Here is a 14,055-nt window from a genome sequence, read left to right as displayed (position 1 = left end):
CATGTCCCGTTTGCAGAGCCCCCAAGGTGCCAAAACAGTGGAAACCCCCAAAATGTCACCCCATTTTGGAAACTAGACCCCTCAAGGAATTTACCAAGGGGTATAGTGAGCACTTGGACCTTACAGGAGTGTAACAGAATTGGCCCAACAAAAGGAAAAGTGACATTTTTTGCTATAAAATGTTGCTTTAACCTCAAATTTTGCATTTCCACAAGGGGTTAAAAGAGAAAATGCACCCCAAAAATTGTCAAGCATTTTCTCCCAACTACAGAAATGCCTCATATGTGGATGTAAAGTGATGTATGGGCACGCTGTGAGGTCCAGAGCGGAAGGAGCGCTATTGGGATTTTGGAGGGCAAATTTAGCTGAAATCTGTTTCAGGCACCATGTTGCATTTGGAGAGCCCCTGAAGTGCTAGAACAGTGGAAACCCCCCCAAAATGACCCCATTTTGAAAACTAGACCCCTCAAGGAATTTATAAAGGGGTTTAGTGAGCACTTGGACCCTACAGGTGTTTCACAGATTTTTTTTACCATTGAGATGTGAAAATGAAAAATTACTTTTTTTCCAATAAATCGTCCATTTAGCGCCATATTTTTAATTTTTGCAAGTAGTTAGAGAATTAAAAGCCCCCCAGTTTGTTACACAATTTCTCCTGAACATGGCAATACCCCATATGTGGCCATAATCTGCTGTATGGGTAAATGGTGGGGCTCAGAATGGAAAGATGGCTATTTGGCTTTTGAGGGCAGTTTTCAGGTGCCATGTCGCATTTGCTGAGCCCCTAAAGTACCAATACAATGGAAACCCCTCAAAAGTTACCCCATTTTAGAAACTACACCCGTCAAGGAATGAATCAAGGGGTATTATCATTTTGAGCCTAAAAAATGCTTCCCAAAAATTAATGTACAAAATGAAAATTTTAATTTTTAAAGAAATATGTCATTTCGGTGCCCAATACGTTGCACCCACTTTGTATTGTCAGAGACCTGCACTCCTAAAACTATTAAGTGGGCGATCCCGAGGGGCAAAAAATTATATATGTGGGTGTAAACTGCTGCTTGGGCATACAGCAGGGCTCAGAAGGGAAGGAGCACTGAGCTTTTTAGCTTTTGGGGTACAGATTTAGAGGGACTTTCTGGGTGCCATGTTGTTTTTGCAGAGCCCTGGAGGTGCCAGTGAACTGGAATTCCCCAAGAAGTGACCCCATTTTGTAAGGGCAATTTTAGGATCTCTGCAAAAGTGTCATGGCATCCAAAAAAAAACCAAACCGTCTAAGTCTGTGCTACAAAAACCAAATAACCCTTCTTCCCTTCTGTGTCTGGCTGTGCCCTAATATCAGTTTATTCCCACATATGACATTACGTGCATTATCCTGGGTACACCAGTGTCATACATGTGTCATACATGTGGCATAAACTGCAGTTTGGGCACACAGCAGGGCGCAGAAGGGAAGGAGCGCGATGAGGCTTTTGGAGTACAGATTCAGATGTTTGGTATCTGGACGCAATGTCATGTTTGTAGAGTCTGTAAGGTACCGGAAAAGTGGATTCCACAAAGGAGTGACCCCATTTTGAAAACTGCACCCCTCAAAGAATTTATCAGGGGGTGTAGTGAGTATTAGTATCCCAGACGTGACTGCACAGCGGATGGCGAAGAGGGAATATATAAGCAGTGCGGAGAACATTGCAAACACCAAATTGCCTACTATGTCCCAGTAGCTCCTATGATTGGGGGAGTCACTCTGGGGGGTCACTTTGGGGTCACTTCTGGTGTCTTTTCGTTCATAAGCTGTAAATCTGGGGTGTCCCCTGATATCCGCTCGCACAGCTTATATATTCTCTACCTGATGCAGCCAGTCGTGTTCTAATAATTTGGCGGTTTTTGCGGGCTTTTGTTCTTGCATTACTAGATGCTGTATTTTCTTTATTTTTCTGGTGACGTGGCCATATAAGGGCTTGTTGTTTGCGGGATGCGATGCATTTTGTAATGACACCATTTTTGAGTGCCTACAACTTACCGAATACAATTTATTAACTCTTTTTTTGCTGGATTAAAAAAAAAAAAATCAATTCCGGTATTGCGTTTTACCTTTTAAATTTTTCGCCATGCAGCGTACAGTATAACTAACATATTATCTTTATTCTGCGGGTCGGTCCGGTTACGGCGATACCTCATTTATATTGTTTTTTTATGCAATACTAATTCTGCAGAATAAAAACACATTTGGAGACATAAATCAATGTTTTTTGCATCGCCATATTTTGAGAGGCGTAACATTTTTATTTTTTCTTTGACAGTGTTGGTTGAGGGCTTATTTTTTGCGGGACAATGTGTGCTTTTTATTGGCACTGTTGTGAGGTGCATTTGACTTTTTGATCACTTTTTATAGCACATTCTGTAAGGTGAGATGGCGAAAAATCACTACTTCCGGTGGGTTTTTTCCTTTTTTTTTTTCTGTGGTTCACCGTGTACATTAAATATTGTTTCAGTTTTATTGTACAGATTGTTACGGACGCGGTGATACCAAATATGTATTGTTTTTATTAATTTTTAGGTGTTTTTTTTCTATATAATTCATTTTCTATAGAGAAAAAGGGTTTTTGGGCTTTATAACTTTATTAATTGTTTCAAAACACTTTTATTTTTTTTTTCCACTTTTTTTTTAACTTTTTCATGTGTCCCTATGGGACACTTAGAGCAGTGATGATTGCATCACTGATTCTCTAGTTTAGAGTGAGACACAGGCTGCAGTGACAGCCTGCGTGTTATCACTCTAGAAACAGGAAGTGAGTCGTACGGACGGCACAGACTCACTTCCAGAAGACGCCGGCCAGGATACAAAGGTGAGTGGGACTCAGGGCTGGCTGGGGTCACTAAACAGACCCCTGGCCACTTAGTAGGGATACCAGCACCCCCCGATCTCGCAGCGGGGGGTGCTGGGGACCCCTACACGATCGGGCAACCCGTTGTTTGCCGTGATCATGTTTGATCACGGCAATCAACGGGTTAAAACCCAAAATCGGCACTCATGTCCGATGGAGGGTGATGGAGCAGGGTGTTAGGTGTCAGATACAACTAACACCCGCTCCTAGAACGCCTGCACTGCGCTGCGGGGATTGTTTACATCCATGTGGTACTATTACCACATCGGTCGTGAAGCACTAGATATCCATGTGGTAATAGTACCACATGGGTCGGGAAGGGGTTAAAAAAATCCAAAACTGTGTTAAAAATTTTTTTTTTTGAAAAGTCGTCATATTCCGACAGCCGTAACTTTTTTATACGTGCGTGTACGGGGATGTATAGGGCGTCTTTTTTTGCGGGGTCGGGTGTACTTTTTAGTTCTAACATTTTCGGGAAATGTTATTGCTTTGATCACTTTTTATTCAAATTTTTATCAGAATCAAAAGAGTGAAAAAACGGCGGTTTGGCACTTTTGACCATTTTTCCTGCTACGGCGTTTACCGAACAGGAAAAATGTGGCTGTTTACGTGAAAAGGGCCCAGATCGTCGATACTAATTATAGAGAAAATAGTCCAAAACATATTTGGGTAAAAAAATCACAATTTTGTTTTATGCAAAAATTCACTTTTTTTCTCGTAATTGTGCTTTCAATAAAAAATTTTTTTGCTGTTTCGGACAATGTTACACCATAACCGTTACAATGATACCAAGAACTCCATATCGACAGTGTGGGCCCTTTTCACATAAACAGCCACAAATATTTGTATAGCTTTGTAGAGCGGGCGATTTCAGACGCGCGGATACCTAACATGTATGTGTTTCGCAGTTTTTAACTACTTTTATATGTGTTCTAGGGAAAGGGGGGTGATTTGAATTTTTAATCCTTTTTATTTGTTTTTATATTTTTTTTACTTTTTTTTAAACTTTTTTTTTTGCATTTATTAGACTTCCTAGGGGTATTGACATGGGTGGGTGGTGTCGCGGATTGTCAGAGCAGTGGGGGTCGGCAAACATGGCTGCTCCGGAGCGTTAAAGAGAACCTCCTGGAGTATCGTTAAGGGGAGGGGCAAAGTGGTAAAGTATATGTATATGAGATTGTGTGGGGTTAGGGGCTAGGCTGCAGAGGGCAATATGAATTTTGTGGCTTGCTATGGTCCAAAGTGTGTGAGATTGCAGAGATGGTGGTGTGAGTTTGGGTTTTGTGGGGTCCTGGCACAAACGTATGTGCGCTGTTGTGACGAAAAGTAGCCTATTGCGCAATCGAGTGTAGTGACTATGTTTGTGGAAAATTTCAGCCAAATTGGTCGAGCGGGTTTTGCGTGATTGAGGAACAAACATCCAAACATCCAAACACACAAACCCACAAACATCCAAACTCACAAACTTTCACATTTATAATATTAATAGGATGCTGTACGCTGCTGTAATATGCTCCTGTAACTCCTTTAAGTTTTGTGATATATCTGGGTCTGAATTTATTTAGCTTTACTAGCCTCTGTCTGCGACTTCATCTGCGTGTTGTTGGCATCGATGATCTGCCTATATTCAGCAAATTGCTGCTGTCAATGGCCTGTTCCAGCATTTCAGCAGCTCTGAAGCTGAGCTGCCGCTGAACTTGTTCCTCGCACCATGCCTGTGATTGTTCCGGTATCTCAGCAGCTCGCTGGGACACCATATAATGAGTGTGTTGTTGGCGTCGATGATTCACCTGATTCAGCGTTTTGGCTGCTCTAACAGCTGCTTGATGCCTAGCTTGCTCCGTTAGAGGAGAAGTCTGATGAATTCTGGCTGCCTTCTGGCTTTGGTATTTTGATAATTTTGCAATAAATTAGATTTTATTTTTCCCGACATGTTTAAAAATTGGGAAACTGACAATTTGGATTAAAGGAGTTTTCCCATCTCAGTGTATCAGTAGGCTGCCTAGAGTGTTTGCTTCTCATTTTCTGTATTTCTCTCCCCCTGCCTCCCTCTGGCTGAACAGGACACAGAACACTTATGCAGATCAGATAATATCCAGATGCTTGTACAGAATTGACTCAGTGTTATCTGTGTGTTTGCATAGAGAGATAACAGACCTGGCTTTATCAGCAAACTGCAATTAGCTGAATTGTCCTGGCAGCGAGAACAGTGTAATATAGTATGTGAACATGAATTGATAACAGTTGTGAAGCCATGTCATTTACCAGGATAAAAAGTAGCCTATGTGTTAATCCAGGTTACAAACTTATCTATGTGCCAAATTTCATCCAAATCTGTTCAGCCATTTTTGCATGATTGAGTAACAAACACACAAACATCCAAAATTTCATGTTTTATTAGTAGGATTACATTTTGCTAATCTTCCTTTTCCACGTATTTATTTGATGCCACTTTTGAAGCTGCTCAAGGTTTATGATTTCTATGTTTAATGTATAGTCAGTGACCTGGATTTATTATGCCTTGTACAACAGGGGACGCAAACAAGGGCATGAAGGGGGCAGGGCCAACGGCCTGCCAAATTTATCATTATTGACGGCAGATATCTGGCATAAGTGATGGGGGACATGTATAGCAGCTACAAGCTGTCAGATTGTTGTAGCAAACTCAGGTCACCATAACTGAAGGAATATTTCGCCTCGATCACATAATCATATATATATATATATATATATATATATATAACAGATGAGTCTTCTTCTCATAGGGGGTGCCGAAAGAAAGTCTGCAGATCATTACTGACAAATACATAATGATATATCCTGCAGATTATTACATCAAGGGTCTCTTTAGATATCTGCAGAACATTGCTCTACCTTGTGACAGATATGTAGTAATATATTCTGCAGATTATTATTCTCCTGAGTTCTCTAAAGAGCTGCAGAACATTTCTCTACATTTATATAGTCTGCAGATTATTACACCAATGACTTCGGTAGAAATCTGCAGAGAATTGCTTTGTCCTCTCTACCTCCTGACCTCTGGTTGCATATGATACTTGGACACGGTGATGTCAGGCGTTGGGACGGACAGTGACTCATCATTACTAAGCTCTGGAGTTCGCAGCTGTTCCGCTCTCTTCGCAGACACCGCCATGTATGTCCAGACGACACTGATGCTTCATCACACAATGTGCTCAATCACTACTCTGGCCATATTGCAAATATTGATGCCTCTTGTACGTACAAGTTGTTGCCTCCCCCTCCATCCTCTAAACCCTTATATGAAGAGCAGTGAGAATCCTCGGCCCTCCTGTGACTTGCCTACTTTAACTTATCAGTCTGGATTATGACCTATGGTTGAGAGCAGTCCTCCTGTACAGAATGTAACAAAATTTGTCACAACCATGTTATGGGGGTTTCTGACCTCAAATGGATCTGATGGACCCTCAGGCTCTGCACAAATCTGACGTTACATCAGTGCATGGGAAGCCCTCCAAAGTCTGCTCTTATTAAAATAATAGGAGCAGAGCAGCAACCCTGTCCACTGTATAGCGGTGGTATCTGGAAACTGCAGTGCCATTCTTATCACTTAAACAAGAGCGGCCTGCTTGAGCAACTTATCCACTGCTGTAAATTCCAGCGCCTACAAACGGCCGGATCAATTAGTCTGTGTGGTGTCTGGTTGTTGGTCCCCCACAGATCACGTACTGATGACCTATACTGTGGATTGGTCATCAGTATGAAAACTCCATATGGGGTCGGAATCCCCATTAGGCACATGCAGTTTTATACACTGCTCGGAAGCCAACAGTGCGGGGGTCACAGCATGTGGACGTAACAGCAGCGCCGCACCTCTAATGAGACAACGTGAGTCGGCCGCCTCGGGCGGCGCACGGGAGGGGGGCGGCGCACGGGCGACTTTTTTTTTTTTTACTTTGAACCAGCGCAGGAGAGCTGCTTCTCTCTGCGCTGGTTCAGACGTCTACATATCTGCGTAGGCGGCGTCACTAGGCCGCCTACGCACGCTGATACGTACTCAGACGTCTAGGTATCAGCCTGCATGAGAAGAGGATCGCGGAGGCGGCGGGAGCAACAACAAGATCGGTAAGTATAAAAACTTTTTTTGTTTTATAATAGGCCGCTACCTGCTGGAGTATCTCCAGCAGGTAGCGGCCTATTTACCTACCTCCCCAGACCTGCTCATTGCCACCCCCGCTTCCCCTTGTACTATAGGCCGCGGAGGCCGGCAGTGAGTAGGCCCGGGCAGGCCGCGATCCCACTGCCGCTATTATTATACCCGGGGGGTCTTTTCAGACCTCCGAGTATAATAATCAGAGCCCCAGGGGAGGTGAGGGAACATAATAAACAATGTTACTCACCTCTCCGGGATCCGATGTTACTCCTAGCAGGCTTCGGGCCTATATGGTAATGCCCAGACGTCACGTGGTCTGGAATATTACCATATAGGCCCAAAGCCTGCCCTAGCAGTACCATATAGGCCCGAAGCCTGTGCTAGTAGTAATAGCCTGTTACTGCTAACACAGGCTTTGGCCTGTATGGTACTGCTAGGGCAGGCTTCGGGCCAATATGGTAATATCCCAGACCACGTGATGTCTGGGCATTACCATATAGGCCCGAAGCCTGCTAGCATTAAAGAGGACCTTTCATGGGTTTGGGCACAGGCAGTTTTATATACCGCTGGAAAGCTGACAGTGCGCTGAATTCAGCGCACTGTCGGCTTTCCCGATCTATGCCCCGGGTGAAGAGCTATTGGTGCCGGTACCGTAGCTCTTCACAGTCAGAAGGGCGTTCCTGACAGTCTGTCAGGTATGTCCTTCTTCCCAGCAGCGCCTATATCGCTGTACTGTGTGAGCGGGGAGGAACGCTCCCTCCCCTCCTGACAGTGCTCTTCTATGGACGAGTACTGTGAGCAGAGGGAGGGGGCTCACACAGCACAGCACTATAGGCGCTGCTGGGAAGAACTGTCAGGAACGCCCTTCTGACTGTGAAGAGTTACGGTACCGGCACCAATAGCTCTTCACCCGGGGCACAGATCGGGAAAGCCGACAGTGTGCTGAATTCAGCGCACTGTCAGCTTTCCAGCAGTATATAGAACTGCCTTTGCCCAAACCCATGAAAGGTCCTCTTTAAAATCGGGTCCCAGAGAGGTGAGTAACAGTGTTTATTATGTTCCCTCATCTCCCCTGGGGCTCCGATTATTATACTCGGGGGTCTGAAAAGACCCCTGAGTATAATAATAGTTCATGGGTGTGCAACTGTGGGGCATAATAGAGCTTGGAGGGTCCACTGTGGCCCCGTAACCTCTATTATGCCCCACTGCAACCTCTATTGTGCCACTGTGGGGCATAATATAGGCTGCCAGGGCCGCTGTGGGATATAGATAGATAGATAGATAGATAGATAGATAGATAGATAGATAGATAGATAGATAGATAGATAGATAGATAGATGTGTATATATACCTATATAGGGGTTGGGTGCGTGGAGAATTGAGGAGTCAAAGATGTCTATGTTTCAAACTTTACAGAGTCAAGTCACAGCTGAAAGAAGTGGTCATGGCGGTCCAAAGGGAAGAGACTGGAAATGTGGGGAAACGTCTCCTGTGAGTATTACTGCATTGTATTTATTGTAATGTCCCCCCCCCTTGCTGTCTTTGGCTGACGATGAAAAGATGAACATCAAACACCCCCCCCCCCCCCCTAAGCACCTAGCCCCTAGATAATGTTCTGAGCAGATAAATCTATAGTAGGCAGAGCATTGGACCAATTACACTGGCAGTTTTAATGGACTGAGGGAATTTTTTGATATAGTCTATTGCTCCTTAGTCATAGTATTTAGTGACTTTCTATACAGTCCTATGAAAAAGTTTGGGCACCCCTATTAATCTTAATCATTTTTTGTTCTAAATATTTTGGTGTTTGCAACAGCCATTTCAGTTTGATATATCTAATAACTGATGGACACAGTAATATTTCAGGATTGAAATGAGGTTTATTGTACTAACAGAAAATGTGCAATATGCATTAAACCAAAATTTGACCGGTGCAAAAGTATGGGCACCCTTATCATTTTATTGATTTGAATTCCCCTAACTACTTTTTACTGACTTACTGAAGCACAAAATTGGTTTTGTAACCTCAGTGAGCTTTGAACTTCATAGCCAGATGTATCCAATCATAAGAAAAGGTATTTAAGGTGGCCAATTGCAAGTTGATCTCCTATTTGAATCTCCTCTGAAGAGTGGCATCATGGGCTACTCAAAACAACTCTCAAATGATCTGAAAACAAAGATTGTTCAACATAGTTGTTCAGGGGAAGGATACAAAAAGTTGTCTCAGAGATTTAACCTGTCAGTTTCCACTGTGAGGAACATAGTAAGGAAATGGAAGAGCACAGGGACAGTTCTTGTTAAGCCCAGAAGTGGCAGGCCAAGAAAAATATCAGAAAGACAGAGAAGAAGAATGGTGAGAACAGTCAAGGACAATCCACAGACCACCTCCAAAGAGCTGCAGCATCATCTTGCTGCAGATGGTGTCACTGTGCATCGGTCAACTATACAGCGCACTTTGCACAAATAGAAGCTGTATGGGAGAGTGATGAGAAAGAAGCCGTTTCTGCACGTACGCCACAAATAGAGTTGCCTGATGTGTGAAAAAGCACATTTGGACAAGGCAGCTTCATTTTGGAAACAAAAATTGAGTTGTTTGGTTATAAAAAAAAAGGCGTTATGCATGGCGTCCAAAAAGAAACAGCATTCCAAGAAAAACACATGCTACCCACTGTAAAATTTGGTGGAGGTTCCATCATGCTTTGGGGCTGTGTGGCCAATGCCGGCATCGGGAATCTTGTTAAAGTTGAGAGTCGCATGGATTCCACTCAGTATCAGCAGATTCTTGAGAATAATGTTCAAGAATCAGTGACGAAGTTGAAGTTACGCCGGGGATGGAAATTTCAGCAAGACAATGATCCAAAACACCGCTCCAAATCCTCAGGCATTCATGCAGAGGAACAATTACAATGTTCTGGAATGGCCATCCCAGTCCCCAGACCTGAATATCATTGAACATCTGTGGGATGATTTGAAGCGGGCTGTCCATGCTCGGCGACCATCTAACTTAACTGAATTTGAATTGTTTGTCCAAAATACCTTTATCCAGGAACTGATTAAAAGCTACAGGAAGCGACTAGAGGCTGTTATCTTTGCAAAAGGAGGATCTACTAAATATTAATGTCACTTTTCTGTTGAGGTGCCCATACTTTTGCACCGGTCAAATTTTGGTTTAATGCATATTGCACATTTTCTGTTAGTACAATAAACCTCATTTCAATCCTGAAATATTACTGTGTCCATCAGTTATTAGATATATCAAACTGAAATGGCTGTTATAAACACCAAAATATTTAGAACTAAAAATGATTAAGATTAATAGGGGTGCCCAAACTTTTTCATAGGACTGTATGAGCAGAGGAGAAAAATTCTCTCTTTTATTGGACTGAATTAGCTTTTCTGTGGGTTTTAAAATATTCCCACAGAAGTGAAACCATGAATTATTCAGTCCTTTTTCCTTCCCCTTTTTGTTTTGGAAATTGAACACTTGGTTGTTTGTTTTGTTTTTTTTGTTTTGTTTTTTTTTGAATTATTTACTTTTCATAGATACTAATAAAGTTTCAAGTTTTTATACGTCCAAATAATAGACTACTCATCTATTTCTTCAATTACTGTATTAGTGGCACGTATACCTTGCAATATTTACCGTCAGTATTATAAACCCACATACTTTACACAAATATACACATATATACATATTAAACATACATACAAAAGAGTATACTCACATTTGCTAGCAGTCAACCATCACAGCAGACGTCTTCCTGGCTTCCCCACACGCTACGATGTGAGAGACTTCACTGTGAGGGGGAGGGGGAGGGAGGAAGTCCGGCAGCAGGGATGAGACCTCATAGAAAAGCAGCAGTTCAGTGAGAGGATTACAAGCAGCCATTAGCTGAAGCTGCACATGGTGTCCTTCGGTATGTACTTTCCCTATATATCGGGAGGACACTTGTGTACAGCTTCAACATCAGCTAATGGGGGCCCCTGTGTGTGGAGGCAAATGCATTGGCCAGGTGCCCAGTTGGGGGCTCCTGGCCATCCCGATCGGGCCCCAACCAATGCATCTGCATTGGTAAAATAAGAACTTTCAGTCAGGGCTCGGGGCCCACCGGTGGATTCACCAGTTCCCTGGTGGGCCAGTCCAACCTTGTATCTGCTTGAAGAAGTCTGAAGCCATCCAGGGAGACAGGGTGCTGCACTTTTGCCATGCTTTCTTAAAGGAATCCTGTCATACAAACCCTTTTTTTTTCTGAATAACACGTCGGAATAGCCTTAAGAAAGGCCTTAAGAAAGGCTATTCTTCTCCTACCTTTTGTTGTCTTCTTCGCGCCGCCGTTCTGTAGGAATCCCGGTTCTTATCGGTATGCAAATTAGTTCTCTCACAGCACTGGGGTCGGGCCCTAGCACTCAAACAGCACTGCGGGCGTCCCCAATGCTGCGAGAGAACTCTCTCCAGCGCCGCCTCTATCTTCATCAGCAGCATCCTCTTCATCCAGCGGTGGCTCGTAACTTTTAGGCCTCAGGCCTTGAGCAGAGCAGACTATGCATGCCTACAGGCTACGATAAAATGGCCGCTTGCACAGTATTGTTGCACAGTATTGCGGTGCGGAGAAGACAATCGAAAGGTAAGAGAAGAATAGCCTTTCTTAAGGCTATTCCAACATGTTACTCAGAAAAAAAAGGGTTTATATGATAGGATCCCTTTAACTATTGGGGGGGGGGGGGAAATGGTAGGTTCCTAGACTGTAACAGAGTCCCATGTGTCCACAGTAAAAGAAAAAAGTACTAGTCAGCCGACTGTAGGCATCTTCCACACATAAACAATAGACACCGAAAGACATTTCCTTGAAAGAAGAAGTCCGCACTTCCATGCAGGTTTCTCCTCCATGCTTTGTCTTCCTAATGTTGTCCATATTTTCCTTAGCTCGTGGAGGGATTGTAAGGCACATGTACACAGGAAACTGCAGCCGAGCAGGTATCTTCCAAGCTTAAACAATAGACAGAAAGAAAATAGTTTGCAGGTTCTTCCATTCGATATAGTTAGCTAATTCATAATGCTAGGTTGCTTGAGTAGAGGGTTCTTGAAGATACAGACAAAAAGAGTGAAAAAGGAGAGATAAAGGTCGCCACTCATGCGGCGCATTCTTGGAAAAAAATGAAGACAATGATGTCACTGTAAAGAGATAATATACGAAGTGATGACACAGTACAGAGATAATACACACAGTGATGTCACAGTACAGAGATAATACACACAGTGATGTCACAGTACAGGGATAATACACACAGTGATGTCAGTACAGGGATAATACACACAGTGATGTCAGTACAGGGATAATACACACAGTGATGTCAGTACAGGGATAATGCACACTATTCTGACTCAATAGCTTGACTGCAAGTGTGAGGTTGTGAGAGAGAGCCCTGAAGTCCTCTGTATGTAACCAGTACTCACATCAGATATCTTGTCAGACAGTGTTCAACTCAGCTGAGGAGGTGTAGAGAAGATTCCTAATGCTTTATTCTGGATTAATCTTGTTAAATCCTCATTAACAGCAGGTGAAAAAATGTTGAATTTCCAGAGGCTGTGCAGACATGTTACATGCATCAAGATGAACTACACATACACAGAGAACTAGGAGGAGCTATTACACACAGCTAAGAATACAGGAAGACAGGAGGGACACACCAAAAAAGGCAAAACATAATATCACAGATAGATGTCAGTGAATGAACAAAGTCCTGGGGCATGACACACACAGTGATGTCACAGTACAGAGATAATACACACAGTGATGTCACAGTACAGGGATAATACACACAGTGATGTCACAGTACAGGGATAATACACACAGTGATGTCACAGTACAGAGATAATACACACAGTGATGTCAGTACAGGGATAATACACACAGTGATGTCACAGTACAGAGATAATACACACAGTGATGTCACAGTACAGGGATAATACACACAGTGATGTCACAGTATAGAGATAATAAACACAGTGATGTCAGTACAGAGATAATACACACAGTGATGTCACAGTACAGAGATAATACACACAGTGATGTCACAGTACAGAGATAATGCACACAGTGATGTCAGTACAGGGATAATACACACAGTGATGTCACAGTACAGGGATAATGCACACAGTGATGTCACAGTACAGGATAATACACACAGTGATGTCACAGTACAGGGATAATACACACAGTGATTTCACAGTACAGAGATAATACACACAGTGATGTCACAGTACAGGGGTAATACACACAGTGATGTCACAGTACAGAGATAATACACACAGTGATGTCACAGTAAAGGGGTAATACACACAATGATGTCACAGTACAGGATAATACACACAGTGATGTCACAGTACAGGGATAATACACACAGTGATGTCACAGTACAAGGATAATACACACAGTGATGTCACAGTACAGGGATAATACACACAGTGATGTCACAGTACAGAGATAATACACACAGTGATGTCACAGTACAGAGATAATACACACAGTGATGTCAGTACAGGGATAATACACACAGTGATGTCAGTACAGGGATAATACACACAGTGATATCACAGTACAGGGATAATGCACACAGTGATGTCACAGTACAGGATAATACACACAGTGATGTCACAGTGCAGGGATAATACACACAGTTATGTCACAGTAAAGGGGTAATACACACAGTGATGTCACAGTACAGAGATAATACACACAGTGATGTCACAGTAAAGGGGTAATACACACAGTGATGTCACAGTACAGAGATAATACACACAGTGATGTCACAGTACAGGGATAATACACACAGTGATGTCACAGCACAGGATAATACACACAGTGATGTCACAGTACAGGGATAATACACACAGTGATGTCACAATACAGAGATAATACACACAGTGATGTCACAGTACAGAGATAATACACACAGTAATGTCTCAGTACAGAGATAATACACACAGTGATGTCACAATACAGGGATAATACACACAGTGATGTCACAATACAGAGA

This window comes from Leptodactylus fuscus, chromosome 6 (assembly GCF_031893055.1).
Source record: "Leptodactylus fuscus isolate aLepFus1 chromosome 6, aLepFus1.hap2, whole genome shotgun sequence".
Taxonomy (NCBI): Eukaryota; Metazoa; Chordata; class Amphibia; order Anura; family Leptodactylidae; genus Leptodactylus; species Leptodactylus fuscus.
Note: the sequence above shows the minus strand (reverse complement) of the source record.